The 13,295-nt window shown below is 52.5% G+C and overlaps 1 long non-coding RNA gene across 1 annotated transcript; it reads left to right on the top strand.

The window, feature by feature from the left end:
* Positions 1-502: 502 nt before the first annotated feature.
* Positions 503-8,198, top strand: LOC145340513 (uncharacterized). The gene is made up of 4 exons (XR_013886256.1): positions 503-572; positions 4,533-4,571; positions 4,696-4,788; positions 8,149-8,198. It is a non-coding gene; the product is annotated as an uncharacterized LOC145340513 (long non-coding RNA).
* Positions 8,199-13,295: the final 5,097 nt, after the last annotated feature.

Here is a 13,295-nt window from a genome sequence, read left to right as displayed (position 1 = left end):
TCTCTCTCCCTCCCTCCCTCCCCCTTTTTCTTTCTCTCTCCCTCTCTCTCTCCCCCCCTTTCTCTCTTGTGTCTCTCTCTCTCTCTCTTCCCCCCCCTTCTCTCTCTCTCCCCCCGCCTTTCTCTCTCTCTCTCTCTCTCTCTCTCCCCCCCCCTTCTCTCTCTCTCTCTCTCTCTCTTTCTCTCCCCTTCCACCCTCTTTCTCTGTCTGTCTTTCTCTCCTCCTCCCTCTCTATCTGCCTTCCTCCCCCCTTTACCCTCTCACTCCCTCCCTCACCACCTCCCTTTGCCCTCTCGTTGCCCTTACACCCCCCCCTTGCTCTCTCATTCCCTCCCTCACCACCTCCCTTTGCCCTCTCGTTGCCCTTACACCCCCCCCCCCCTTGCTCTCTCACTCCCTCCCTCACCACCTCCCTTTGCCCTCTCGTTGCCCCCTCACCTCCCTTTGCGCTCTCACTCCCTCCCCCCCCCCCCCCCCCCGCCCTCTCTTCCCCCTCGCTATAGGTGTTAGTTGAGAATGGGACAAAGGATGGACATCAGATCCTGATGGAAGCTCGCGATGCTGTATTAAAGGTGAGTGTGAATGTAGCACTGCCCTCTGTCCTGCCGCCTGCTCTGATCTCAGTTTCATTCACTGACCTGAGCCCCGGGACTGTCCCTGGGTTCGGGTGGAGAGTTCAGTAGTGGATTCAGATTCTAGTTACTCTCCGCCATGTCTCAGCAGACAGCACTCCTTGGTCAGGCCCTCCTTAACCCTCTCTCTGCCCCAGTTAATATTTTATACCCTTGATCGGGACCCTCCTTAAGAACACAAGAACATAAGAACATAAGAAATAGGAGCAGGAGTAGGCCATCTAGCCCTTCGAGCCTGCCCCGCCATTCAATAAGATCATGGCTGATCTGTCGCTGCTCAGTTCCACATTCCCGCTTTCTCCCCATAACCCTTAATCCCCTCTCTTATCAAAAACCCATCAACCCGCATCTTAAAAATATTTAGCGAGGCAGCCTCCACCACTTCAACGGGCAGAGAATTCCAGAGATTCACCACCCTTTGAGTGAAGAAGTTCCTCCTCAACTCCGTTCTAAACCGCCCCCCCTTTATCTTGAGGCTGTGCCCCCTAGTCCTACTGTCTTTTCTGAGCGGGAAGAGTCTCTCCACCTCTATCCTATCCATCCCATTCATCATCTTATACGTCTCAATGAGATCTCCCCTCATTCTTCTAAACTCTAACGAGTACAAGCCTAGTTTATTCAGCCTCTCCTCATAGCTCAACCCCCTCAACTCCGGTATCAGCCTAGTAAACCTCCTCTGCACTCCCTCCAAGGCCAAAATATCTTTGCGCAGGTGCGGCGCCCAAAACTGCACACAGTACTCCAGCTGCGGCCTCACCAATGCCCTATACAGCCGCAGCAAGACCTCCCTACTTTTATATTCAATCCCCCTCGCTATGAAGGCCAGCATCCCATTCGCCTTCCTGACCACCTGCTGCACTTGCAAGCTGGGTTTTTGCGACTCATGCACAAGGACCCCGAGGTCCCTCTGCACCGTCGCCTGCTGCAGTTTTTCGCCATGTAAGTAAATTAACCCTCTCTGCCCCAGTTAATATTTTATACCCTCGATCAGGACCCTCCTTAACCCTCTCTCTGTCCCAGTTAATATTTTATACCCTCGATCGGGACCCTCCTTAACCCTCTCTCTGCCCCAGTTAATGTTTTATACCCTCGATCGGGACCCTCCTTAACCCTCTCTCTGCCCCAGTTAATATTTTATACCCTCGATCAGGACCCTCCTTAACCCTCTCTCTGTCCCAGTTAATATTTTATCAAAGTCTGTCACTCAATCCCTTTCCTCATTCATTCAATTGTCTTGCAAGAAACACAAGGGGCTGGAGTGGACCATTCAGCCCATCAAGCCTGTTCTTACATTCAACACGATGGAATGGTGATAGAACATAGAACACTATGGCACAAACAGGCCCTTCGGCCCACAAGTTGCGCCAATCATATCCCTACCTACTAGGCCTATTTATAACCCTCAATCCCATTAAATCCCATGTACTCATCCAGAAGTCTCTTAAAAGACCCCAGCGAGTTCGCCTCCACCACCACCGACGGCAGCCGATTCCACTCACTCACCACCCTCTGAGTGAAAAACTTACCCCTGACATCTCCTCTGTACCTGCTCCCCAGCACCTTAAACCTGTGTCCTCTCGTAGTGACCATTTCAGCCCTGGGAAATAGCCTCTGAGAATCCACCCTATCTATTCCTGTCAACATCTTATAAACCTCTATCAGGTCACGTCTCAACCTTCGTCTCTCCAGGGAGAAGAGACCGAGCTCCCTCAACCTATCCTCATAAGGCATGCCTCCCAATCCAGGCAACATCCTTGTAAATCTCCTCTGCACCCTCTCAATGGCTTCCACATCCTTCCTGTAATGAGGCGACCAGAACTGCACACAGTACTCCAAGTGGGGTCTGACCAGGGTCTTATAAAGCTGCAGCATTATCTCCCGACTCCTAAACTCAATCCCTCGATTAATGAAGGCCAGTACACCATACGCCTTCTTGACCACATCTTGATCTTGAGGTTTTTTTTTTATTTATCATTCATAAGTCAGCTTACATTAACACTGCAATGAAGTTGCTGTGAAAATCCCTTAGTCGCCACACTCCGGCGCCTGTTCGGGTTAGACTGAGGGAGAATTTAGCACGGCCAACGCACCCTAACCAGCACGTCTTTCAGACTGTGGGAGGAAACCGGAGCACCCGGAGGAAACCCACACAGACACGGGGAGAATGTGCAGTCTCTGCACAGACGGCGACCCGAGCCGGGAATCGAACCCGGGTCCCTGGCGCTGTGAGGCAGCCGTGCTAACCAGCGTGCCACCCCAGAGACCGATCCGGTGAATGTTCGCCGTGCTGCCTCTTGTACAAGTCTATCCTTTCTGAAACGCAGTGACTGTAAACAGTGTGGAAGATTCCAGCTGTAATCTCACCGAAACCCTGCAAAGGCTTATATTATTCATATACCCCGATTTCCCCCTCACAACTCAAGCAGATGTCCCAATATGCCTTCCTCATTGCTCGTCGTATCTGTTTTATTCATTCACTCGTGGGCATTGCTGGCTGGTCAGGATTTATTGTCTGTCCCTAATTACCCCTCGAGAAGGTGGTGGGGGAGCTGCGCCACCTCGAACCGGCTGCAGTCCCCGTGTGGGGTGGGTAACACCCACAGTGCCGTTAGGGAGGGAGTTCCAGGATTTGTACCCCAGTGAAGGAGCGGCTGATCTATTTCCCAGTCGGGATGGTGAGTGGGGTTCGGAGGGGGATAGAACAAAGAACAACCCAGCACGGGAAACAGGCCCTTCGGCCCAACGAGCCCGCGCTGCCATTTTAACAAAGCATTTTCCTATACCTACCTTGCCCCGCGTGTATGCGAATGGTACCCCTATTGTAACCAGATTCAGGGGAGAATAGCGTAGGGTCAATTTGGTACACCAGCCAGCCTGAGAGCACATCTTTGGGGGTGTGGGAGGAAACCGGAGGAAACCCACGCAAGCACGGGGAGAATGCGCAAACTCCCCGCAGACACCGGCCCAAATCCATGTGTCTGCACAGCAATCAGCGATAGTCACTGAGCTGTCGTGGTGCCCATCCGCTGGTCCAGTTTTAAGCGTACACAAACGACGCGAAGTACTAGGCCACTCTCGAAACATCCAAGAGCAGCCCTCGCACGACCCACCGTGTGCATGCCCCTCGTTTGACAACAAGGTGGACCGACGCACCTGCAGGGTAAAAGAGACAAAACATTAACATGTAGCATTGCAGGTGGTGGTGTTCCCCGTGTGTCTGCTGTCCCTCGTCCTCCTAGACGGTAGGGGTGGTGGGTTTGGAAGGTGCTGTGGAAGGAGCCTCGGCGAGTCGCTGCGGTGTATCTTGTAGACGGTACACACACACACACTGCGGTCCCTGTGTGTGGGTGGTGGAGGGAGTGAGTGTTAGTGGATGGGGTGCCAGTCAACCTGTACACTAACCTTCTGTGTTCCTTGTGCTAGTGCACCCAGAGTCCCTTTTGAACATCAACACTTAAAATATTTCTAACATTTAGCCTTTTTCCTCTGATGGAGAAATCTAGCACGAGGGGGCATGGCTTTAAATTAAGGGGGGGGTAGTTATAGGACGGATGTCAGGGGTAGGTTCTTTACCCAGAGGGTGGTGAGGGATTGGAATGCCCTGCCTGCTGCAGTTGTAAATGCGCCTAGTTTGGGGGCGTTTAAGAGATCCGTGGATAGGTTTATGGATGAAAAGGGATTGGTATAGATTAGTGGGTCATTGTTTTTTAACTGGTCGGCGCAACATCGTGGGCCGAAGGGCCTGTTCTGCGCTGTAATGTTCTATGTTCTATTACAAAACAATCCTCAGATGCTTATTCTCTCCACCCTGCCCTTCTCCACCCCCCTCTCCCCACCTTCCCTACCCATCCCACCCTCTCCCTATCCATCTCCCCCTCTCTCTCTCTTCCCCATTCACAGGTCAAAGATGAAGAATCTTGCGGTCACGTCTTTGCTCCAGTGAGTACCCTCCTCCCAATGCCGCCTCAATGTTTATTTTATTGTCTTACTTTATTTTGTGTAAGTTATCCCCACTATGACCGTCTCTGTCTCTCTCTCTCTCTCTCTCTCTCTTTCACTCCAGTGCCCTCACGATCTAACCTGCCCCAAGCTGATGGGCACGGTGCCCCTGCCGTGTAACTTCACGCAAGCTTATCATCCCCTGCCCTTCGCCGGGGTGAGTATCAGCGCCGTCGTGCGCCACCTCCCTGCTAGGCCCCAGAAGCCTGAGCCTAAAGTTCCACCTTCCTTCAGTTTGGGAACGCTGTTCCTGTGGTGGCAGGATGCCTGACTACTAGGCCCCAAAAGCCTGAGCCTCTCTTCAGTTTGGGAACGCTGTTCTTGTGGTGACAGGATGCCTGACTGCTAGGCCCCAAAAGCCTGAGCCTCTCTTCAGTTTGGGAACGCTGTTCCTGTGGTGGCAGGATGCCTGACTACTAGGCCCCAAAAGCCTGAGCCACTCTTCAGTTTGGGAACACTGTTCCTGTGGTGACAGGATGCCTGACTACTAGGCCCCAAAAGCCTGAGCCTCTCTTCAGTTTGGGAATGCTGTTCCTGTGGTGACAGGATGCCTGACTACTAGGCCCCAAAAGCCTGAGCCTAAAGTTCCACCTTCCTTCAGTTGGGGAACGCTGTTCCTGTGGCGACAGGATGCCTGACTGCTAGGCCCCAAAAGCCTGAGCCTAAAGTTCCACCTTCCTTCAGCTTGGGAACGCTGCTCCTGTGGTGACAGGATGCCTGACTGCTAGGCCCCAAAAGCCTGAGCCTCTCTTCAGTTGGGGAACGCTGTTCCTGTGGCGACAGGATGCCTGACTGCTAGGCCCCAAAAGCCTGAGCCTCTCTTCAGTTGGGGAACGCTGTTCCTGTGGCGACAGGATGCCTGACTGCTAGGCCCCAAAAGCCTGAGCCTAAAATTCCACCTCCCTTCAGCTTGGGAACGCTGTTCCTGTAGGGACAGGATGATGCCCAAGGGGCATTTTGAAAGGGGCAGCCGGGTAAACCCACAAAGATTGACCGCGTGGCTAATAGTGAGGCAGAGCCTCTAGGGCGACGAGAAGATGGAGACGAGATGGTCCAGTAGACGGATAAATGGCAGATGGGATCTAATGCTGGAAAGTGAGAGGCGATGCACTTTGGAAAGGAGTCATTTGACAAGGAGGTAGTCAACGAATGGTAGGACATTCGGAAGTTCTGTGGAACGGAGGGACCTTGGCGTGTTTGTCCACGGATCTCTGAAGATGGAGGGGCATGTTGATAGGGTGGTGAAAAAGGGAAACCTGCCTTTATCAGTCGAGGCAAAGAATGTTTTGATTTATTGTTGTCACGTGTATTGGGATACAGTGAAAAGTATTGTTTCTTGTGCTCTATACAAGCAAACCATACCACTCATAGAGAAGGAAAGGAGAGAGTGCGGAATGTAGTGTTACAGTCATAGCGAGGGTGTAGATCAACTCAATGCGAGGTAGGTCTGTTCGAAAGTCTGACGGCAGCAGGGAAGAAGCTGTTCTTGAGTCGGTCGGTACGTGACCTCAGACTTTTGTATCTTTTTCCCGATGGAAGAAGGTGGAAGAGAGAATGTGTGGGGGTCCTTGATTATGCCGGCTGCTTTTCCCCGAGGCTGTGGGAAGTGTAGCATCAATGGATGGGAGGCTGGTTTGAGTGGTAGACTGAGTTTTGTTCACAACCCTTTGTAGTTTCATAGATACATCATAGAATCATAGAAACCCTACCGTGCAAAAAGAGGCCCATCGAGTCTGCACCGACCACAATCCCACCCAGGCCCTACCCCCCTATCCCTACATATTTTAGCCCACTAATCCTCTCTAACTTATGCATCTAATCGTGGCCAATCCACCTAACCTGCACATCTTTGGAGTGTGGGAGGAAACCGGAGTACCCGGAGGGAACCCACGCAGACACGAGGAGAATGTGCCAACTCCACGCAGACAGCGAGCCGAGCCGGGACTCGAACTCGGGTCCCTGGAGCTGTGAAGCAGCAGTGCTGTGCTACTCTGCCACCCTTTTCTTGTGGTCTTGGTCTTGGTCAGAGCAGGAGCCACCCTCCCTTTGATACCAACCAGAAAGCTGCCGGTCCTACCCTGAGCTCTGCGCGGAGCGTGACGCACCTCAAGCTACTCCCTGGCCTTGGCTGATGGCAGCAGGGAAGAAACCGTCCTCGAGTCAATTGACAGTCAGGTTGGAGTTGTGTCGAACTTTGGTGAGGCCACAGCTGGAGTAACGTCAGCAGTTCTATGAGGAGAGACTGAAGGATTTAGGGTTGTTTTCGTTGGAAAGAAGGCGGCTAAGAGGGGATCTTATTGAAACATATAAGATGATTAGAGGTTTAGATAGGGTGGACAGTGATAGCCTTTTTCCTCGGATGGAGAAAGCTAGCACGAGGGGGCATGGCTTTAAATTAAGGGGTGGTAGTTATAGGACGGATGTCAGGGGTAGGTTCTTTACCCAGAGGGTGGTGAGGGATTGGAATGCCCTGCCTGCTGCAGTTGTAAATGCGCCTAGTTTGGGGGCGTTTAAGAGGTCTGTGGATAGGTTTATGGACGGAAAGGGATTGGTTTAGGTTAGAGGGTCATTGCTTTTTTAATTGGTCGGCGCAACATCGTGGGCCGAAGGGCCTGTTCTGCGCTGTAATGTTCTATGTTCTAGTTGTCACGTTGTAATAAGGACATAAGAAATAGGAGCAGGAGTAGGCCAACTAGTAGGAAGGATGTGAAGGCGCTGGAAGTGGGTGCAGAGGACATTCACCAGGAGGCTGCCTGGGATGGAACATCTAAATTATGAAGGGAGGTTGGATAGGGTTGGGTTGTTTTCTCTGGAGCAGAGAAGACTGAGAGGCAACCTGATCAAGATGCGGAAGACTATGAGGGACACGGACAGAGTGGATAGAGAGTAACTGTCCCCCTCAGTTGAAGGGTCAGTCACGAGGTTGGGGGGGGGGGTGGGGGGCACACATTAAATGTGAGGGGCAGGAGATTTAGGGAGGATGTGAGGAAAAACTTTCTTACCCAGAGGGTGGTGATGGTCTGGGGAATGCGTTGCCTGGGAGGGGGACGGAGGTGGGTTGACATCCAGGCCTAGGCTGGGTAACACCCACACAGTGCCCTTAGGGAGGGAGTTCCAGGATTTGGACCCCAGCAACAGTGAAGGAACGGCCGATATATTCCCAAGTCAGGATGGTGAATGAGGTTCGGAGGGGGATCTTCCAGGTGGTGGTGTTCCCCGTGTGTCTGCTGTCCCTCGTCCTTCTAGACGGTAGGGGTGGTGGGTTTGGAAGGTGCTGTCGGAGGAGCCTCGGCGAGTCACTGCGGTGTATCTTGTAGACGGTACACACACACACTGCGGTCACTGTGTGTGGGTGGTGGAGGGGAGGGAGGGAGTGTTTGTCGATGGGGTGCTTTGCCCTGGATGGTGTCGAGCTTCTCGAGTGTTGTTGAAGCCACGCTCGTCCGGGCAATAATGGGTCGACGCCCAGTGTGTTTCTCTGTTTTTAATCTTCACGTTTTTGCCCTCTCCTCCGCAGAACACCGGCGTCAAGCTGGAGAAATTCTCGTACGTCATCCTGCGACGCGGCACCCGGGAGGAGGCCCAGCTCTGGCCCCGGGTCATCCAGCCCGTCCTGTGTCGGACACGGCACGTCCACGCCCACCTCTGCTGTGCCGACGGCAGTTTGCGACATGTAGTGCTCACCTCTCGCAAGAGCGGCAGGTAACTCCCGGAGACCTGCGGGGGTTCTTCTGTTTGGGTAGTTTGGGGTTGTGGGTGGAGGGATTTTTTTGGGGGTGGGGGTGGGAGAGCAGGTTCGTCAATGTACAAGCTTCCCCGATCCAAGTTGAGTTAGAACGTAGAAAAACTACAGCACAAACAGGCCCTTCGGCCCACAAGTTGCGCCAATGATATCCCGACCTACCAGGCCTATCTGTAACCCTCAATCCCATTAGATCCCGTGTACTCATCCAGAAGTCTCTTAAAAGACCCCAGCGAGTTCGCCTCCACCACCACCGATTCCACTCACTCACCACCCTCTGAGTGAAAAACCTACCCCTGACATCTCCTCTGTACCTGCTCCCCAGCACCTTAAACCTGTGTCCTCTCGTAGCGACCATTTCAGCCCTGGGAAATAGCCTCCGAGAATCCACCCTATCTATACCTCTCAACATCTTATAAACCTCTATCAGGTCCCCTCTCGTCCTTCGTCTCTCCAGGGAGCAGAGACCGCGCTCCCTCAGCCTATCCTCATGAGGCATGCCTCCCAATCCAGGCAACTCGAGGTTCTGCCGAGTCTTGAACCCCGGATCACTGGGACTCAAGAGTCCAGGTTGCTCACCCTTACACTGCGGAACCCACACAGTTACCAAAGGAGCGGAGATGGGATACCCAGTAGGGTGTGGAAAGGGAGTGAGGGAGAGGGGTGGGGCAAGAGAGGAGGCGGGGTGAGGGGGGTGGGGAGGCTGGACAGGGGAGCAATCCCCCACCCTGTGCTTCCATCCGCTCTCTGAGGTGCCGAGGTCCGCACCACCGCTGACTAAAGATGAGTGAGCCGGGGCGGGGGGGGGGGGAGGAGATTTATTCCCGATATCCCGGCCCCTGCTGCCTATTCCTCAATCGTGTTAAAACGGATTATCCGATCCTCATAGAATCTACGGCCATGGGGACGGGTTCTTCAGTCCAAAAAGCCCATCTGAGCAAACCCCTCTTGCCTGCGTTTGGCCCATATCCCTCTCAATCTTTCCATGTGTCTGTCCAAATGTCCCTGCCTCAGCCACTCCCTCCGCCAGCTCATTCCACATCACCCCACCTCCCCCCCCACAGCAGCTCTGTGTAAAGAAAAATTGCTCCTCAGGTTCCCATTAATCCTTCATCTTAAACCCTAAGCGCTCTCGATTTCCCAACCCTGGGAACAAGACTGAGTGCGTTCACCCTATCCATTGCCTCCGATGATAGACCTCGATAAGATCACCCCTCACTCCAAAGAAAAAGATTCCCTAGCCTCTCCAATCTCTCCCTATAACTCAGGCCCTTTGAGCCCTGGCAACATCCTTGTAAATCTCTTCTGCCGTCTCTCTCCAGTTTAATAACATCTTTCCGACAGCAAGGCGACCAAAGCTGATCACAATACTCCAGGTGCGGTCTCACCAATGTCATAGAACCCTACACTGCAGAAAGAGGCCCTTCGGCCCATCGAGTCTGCACCGACCACAACCCCACCCCCCCATATCCCTACATATTATACCCACTAATCCCTCTAACCTACACATCCCTGGACACTAAGGGGCAATTTCTTAGCACGGCCAATCAACCTAACCCGCACATCTTTGGACTGTGGGAGGAAACCCACGCAGACACGAGGAGAATGTGCAAACTCCACACAGACAGTGACCCGAGGCCGGGAATCGAACCCAGGACCCCGGAGCTGTGAAGCAGCAGTGCTAACCCACTGTGCCACTCTGTACAACGGCAGCATAACTTCCCAATTTCTATACTCAGTGCCCTGACTGATGAAGGCCAGCATGCCAGAAGTCTTTTTCACTGCCCTGTCTACCTGTGACTCCACTTTTTAGAGTAAAGACTAGATTACATCCTTTATCTTTATAATCTTTTTATTAGCCGCAAGTAGGTTTGTACTTATTGTGAAAATCCGGCGCCTGTTCGGGTTACACAGAGGGAGAATTTAGCACGGCCGATGCACCCTAACCAGCGCGTCTTTCGGACTGTGGGAGGAAACCCACGCAGACACGGGGGAGAACGCGCAAACTCCACACAGACGGTGACCCGAGGCTGGAACTGAACCCCAGGTCCCTGGCGCTGAGAGGCAGCGGTGCTAACCACCGTGCCGCGCCCATGCCCCTGAACTCCAAGGTCCCTCTGTTCCACGGTACACCCCAACGTCCTGCCGTTCACCTCCAGAAGTGTTTTGGGATCTTGCTATGCACAGAGAGCCCTGCCGCCTTCGCTACGTTTGCAAGGATGACCGCCCTCGTTGAAGGGTTTCCGTTGCGATGTCCTTTTGGGCGGTGGGGGGGGGGGGGGTGCGGTGTATGTGTTTGTGGAAGTTGTTGTAGAAACCAAAGTTCGCTCTCTTTTTTTAATGTCACCCTCTCTCTCTCTCTCTCTCCCCTCTTACCCCTCTCTCCACAGAGACCTGTACCGATGGGCCCGTAACAGCTCCTGGGGGGACCGGCTGCCCGTGCCCACCGACTGCATCGCCGAGGGACGCGGGAGCGTGGCAGGAAGCGGCGGTGACACGCAAGGAGGGGTGGGGGCGGGATCCCCGCCGGAGCGGTGATGGGACGGATTGGTTTGCCACTTCTCAAGTCAGGAGTTGGGGGGGGGGTGGTGCGGCTGTGGTGGGAACCTTGGTGAGTTGCTGCAACACACACACACACACACACACACGAGATGCTGCCACTGTGTGTGTGTCAGTGGTCATTAGAGATGTACAACAGGCCCTTCGGCCCAACCCGTCCATGCTAAACCAGGTTTCCTGAACTGAACTGGTCCCATCTGCCTGCATTGGGCCCCTATCCCTCTGTAAACCTTTCCCATCCATGTACCTGTCCAAATGTTGTCAGTGTTACCTCCGCCTTGACCACCTCCCTCGGCAGCTCATTTCCACCACCCTCTGTGTAAAAAGGTTAACCGCTCGGGTCCCTTTTCCACTCTCACCTTTAAACCTATGCCCTTTAGTTTTGGACTCCCCCTCCCACTACAGGATGTGTAGGTTAGGTGGATTGGCCGTGCTAAATTGCCCCTTAGTGTCCAAAGATGTGTAGGTTAGGTGGATTGGCCATGCTAAATTGTCCCTTAGTGTCCAAAGATGTGCAGGTTAGGTGGATTGGCCATGCTAAATTGTCCCTTAGTACTGGGGGGAGTAGCTAGGATAAACATATTTGGTTATGGGGATAGGGCCTAGGTGGCATTATGGCTGGTGCAGATTTGATGGGCCGAATAGCCTCTTTCTGCACTGTAAGGATTCTATGGAAAAAGCCCACACATTAACACAGACAATCTGTCCCGTCACCAGTTTGTGAGACAAACTGGGCCTGGAAGCCACTAACTCTGCCTCCTGGGAGGGTGATGGGGAGAGGGCGGGAAAGTGGAACTGAGTCACGACAGATCAGCCATGATCTTATTGAATGGCGGGGCAGGCTCGAAGGGCCAGATGGCCTACTCCTGCTCCTATTTCTTATGTTATGAAACTCTAAAATAAAATAAACAAATAAATAGTGGGTTTTTTTTGTCAACCAATTCTGTCTTTTACTGCTGAGATTTGTGGTCTGTGTTTGGCAGCTGTGAATAAGGGAGCGGGAAATAGCTACCACCTCGCCAACTTCAGGTATTCCCATCTCGAAGACTAAAGGAAATTTGGCATGTGCGCTACGACGCTCATCAACTTTTACAGATGCACCATAGAAAACATTCTTTCTGGTTGTATCGCAGCTCGATATGGGCTCCTGCTCTGCCCAAGACTGCAAGGAACTACAGAAGGTCATGAATGTAGCCCAATCCATCACGCAAACCAGCCTCCCATCCATTAACTTTATCTAAACTTCCTGCTGCCTTGGAAAAGCAACCAGTATATTTAAGGATCCCACGCGCCTAGGACATTCTCTCTTCCACCTTCTTCTCTCAGGAAAAACATACAAAAGTCTGAGGTCACGTACCAACTAACTCAAGAACAGCTTCTTCCCTGCTGGCACGAGACTTTTGAATGGACCTACCTTTATATTAAGTTGATCTTTCTCTACACCCTAGCTATGACTGTAACACTACATTCTGCACCCTCTCCTTTCCTCCTCTGAACAAAATGCATTTTCTGTATAGGGTGCAAGAAACAATACTTTTCACTGTATCCCAATACATGTGGCAATAATAAATCAAGTGCATAATGAGGGGAGATGACAGTGGAAGGACATACTTCTCAAAGCAGAGGGAGTGGGGCATGGATTAAAGTGAGGAATAAAGGGGGTTTGAGGGGGAAATTAAGCACCAAGTGGGGCTGGTTGTAGGGAAGGAGGATGGATAGGGATGGGAGAGAAGTTACAGTGAGAAAGTTTATGAAACACATAAGGCAGGCTTATGCGTTAGGGGTTCATAAGAACATAAGAAATAGGAGCAGGAGTAGGCCATCTAGCCCTTCGAGCCTGCCCCGCCATTCAATAAGATCATGGCTGATCTGTCGTGGCTCAGTTCCACATTCCCGCCCTCTCCCCATAACCCTTAATCCCCTCTCTTATCAAAAACTCATCAACCCGCGTCTTAAAAATATTTAGCGAGGCAGCCTCCACCACTTCAACAGGCAGAGAATTCCAGAGATTCACCACCCTTTGAGTGAAGAAGTTCCTCCTCAACTCTGTTCTAAACCGCCCCCCCCTTTACCTTGAGGCTGTGCCCCCTAGTCCTACTATCCTTTCTGAGCGGGAAGAGTCTCTCCACCTCTATCCTATCCATCCCATTCATCATCTTATACGTCTCAATGAGATCTCCCCTCATTCTTCTAAACTCTAATGAGTACAAGCCTAGTTTATTCAGCCTCTCCTCATAGCTCAACCCCCTCAACTCCGGCATCAGCCTAGTAAACCTCCTCTGCACTCCCTCCAAGGCCAAAATATCCTTGCGCAAGTGCGGCGCCCAAAACTGCACACAGTACTCCAGCTGCGGCCTCACCAA

This window comes from Carcharhinus amblyrhynchos, unplaced genomic scaffold (assembly GCF_965287045.1).
Source record: "Carcharhinus amblyrhynchos unplaced genomic scaffold, sCarAmb.v2.hapA chromosome_1091, whole genome shotgun sequence".
NCBI lineage: Eukaryota > Metazoa > Chordata > Chondrichthyes > Carcharhiniformes > Carcharhinidae > Carcharhinus > Carcharhinus amblyrhynchos.
This window is presented reverse-complemented; position numbering and strand designations above follow the sequence as displayed.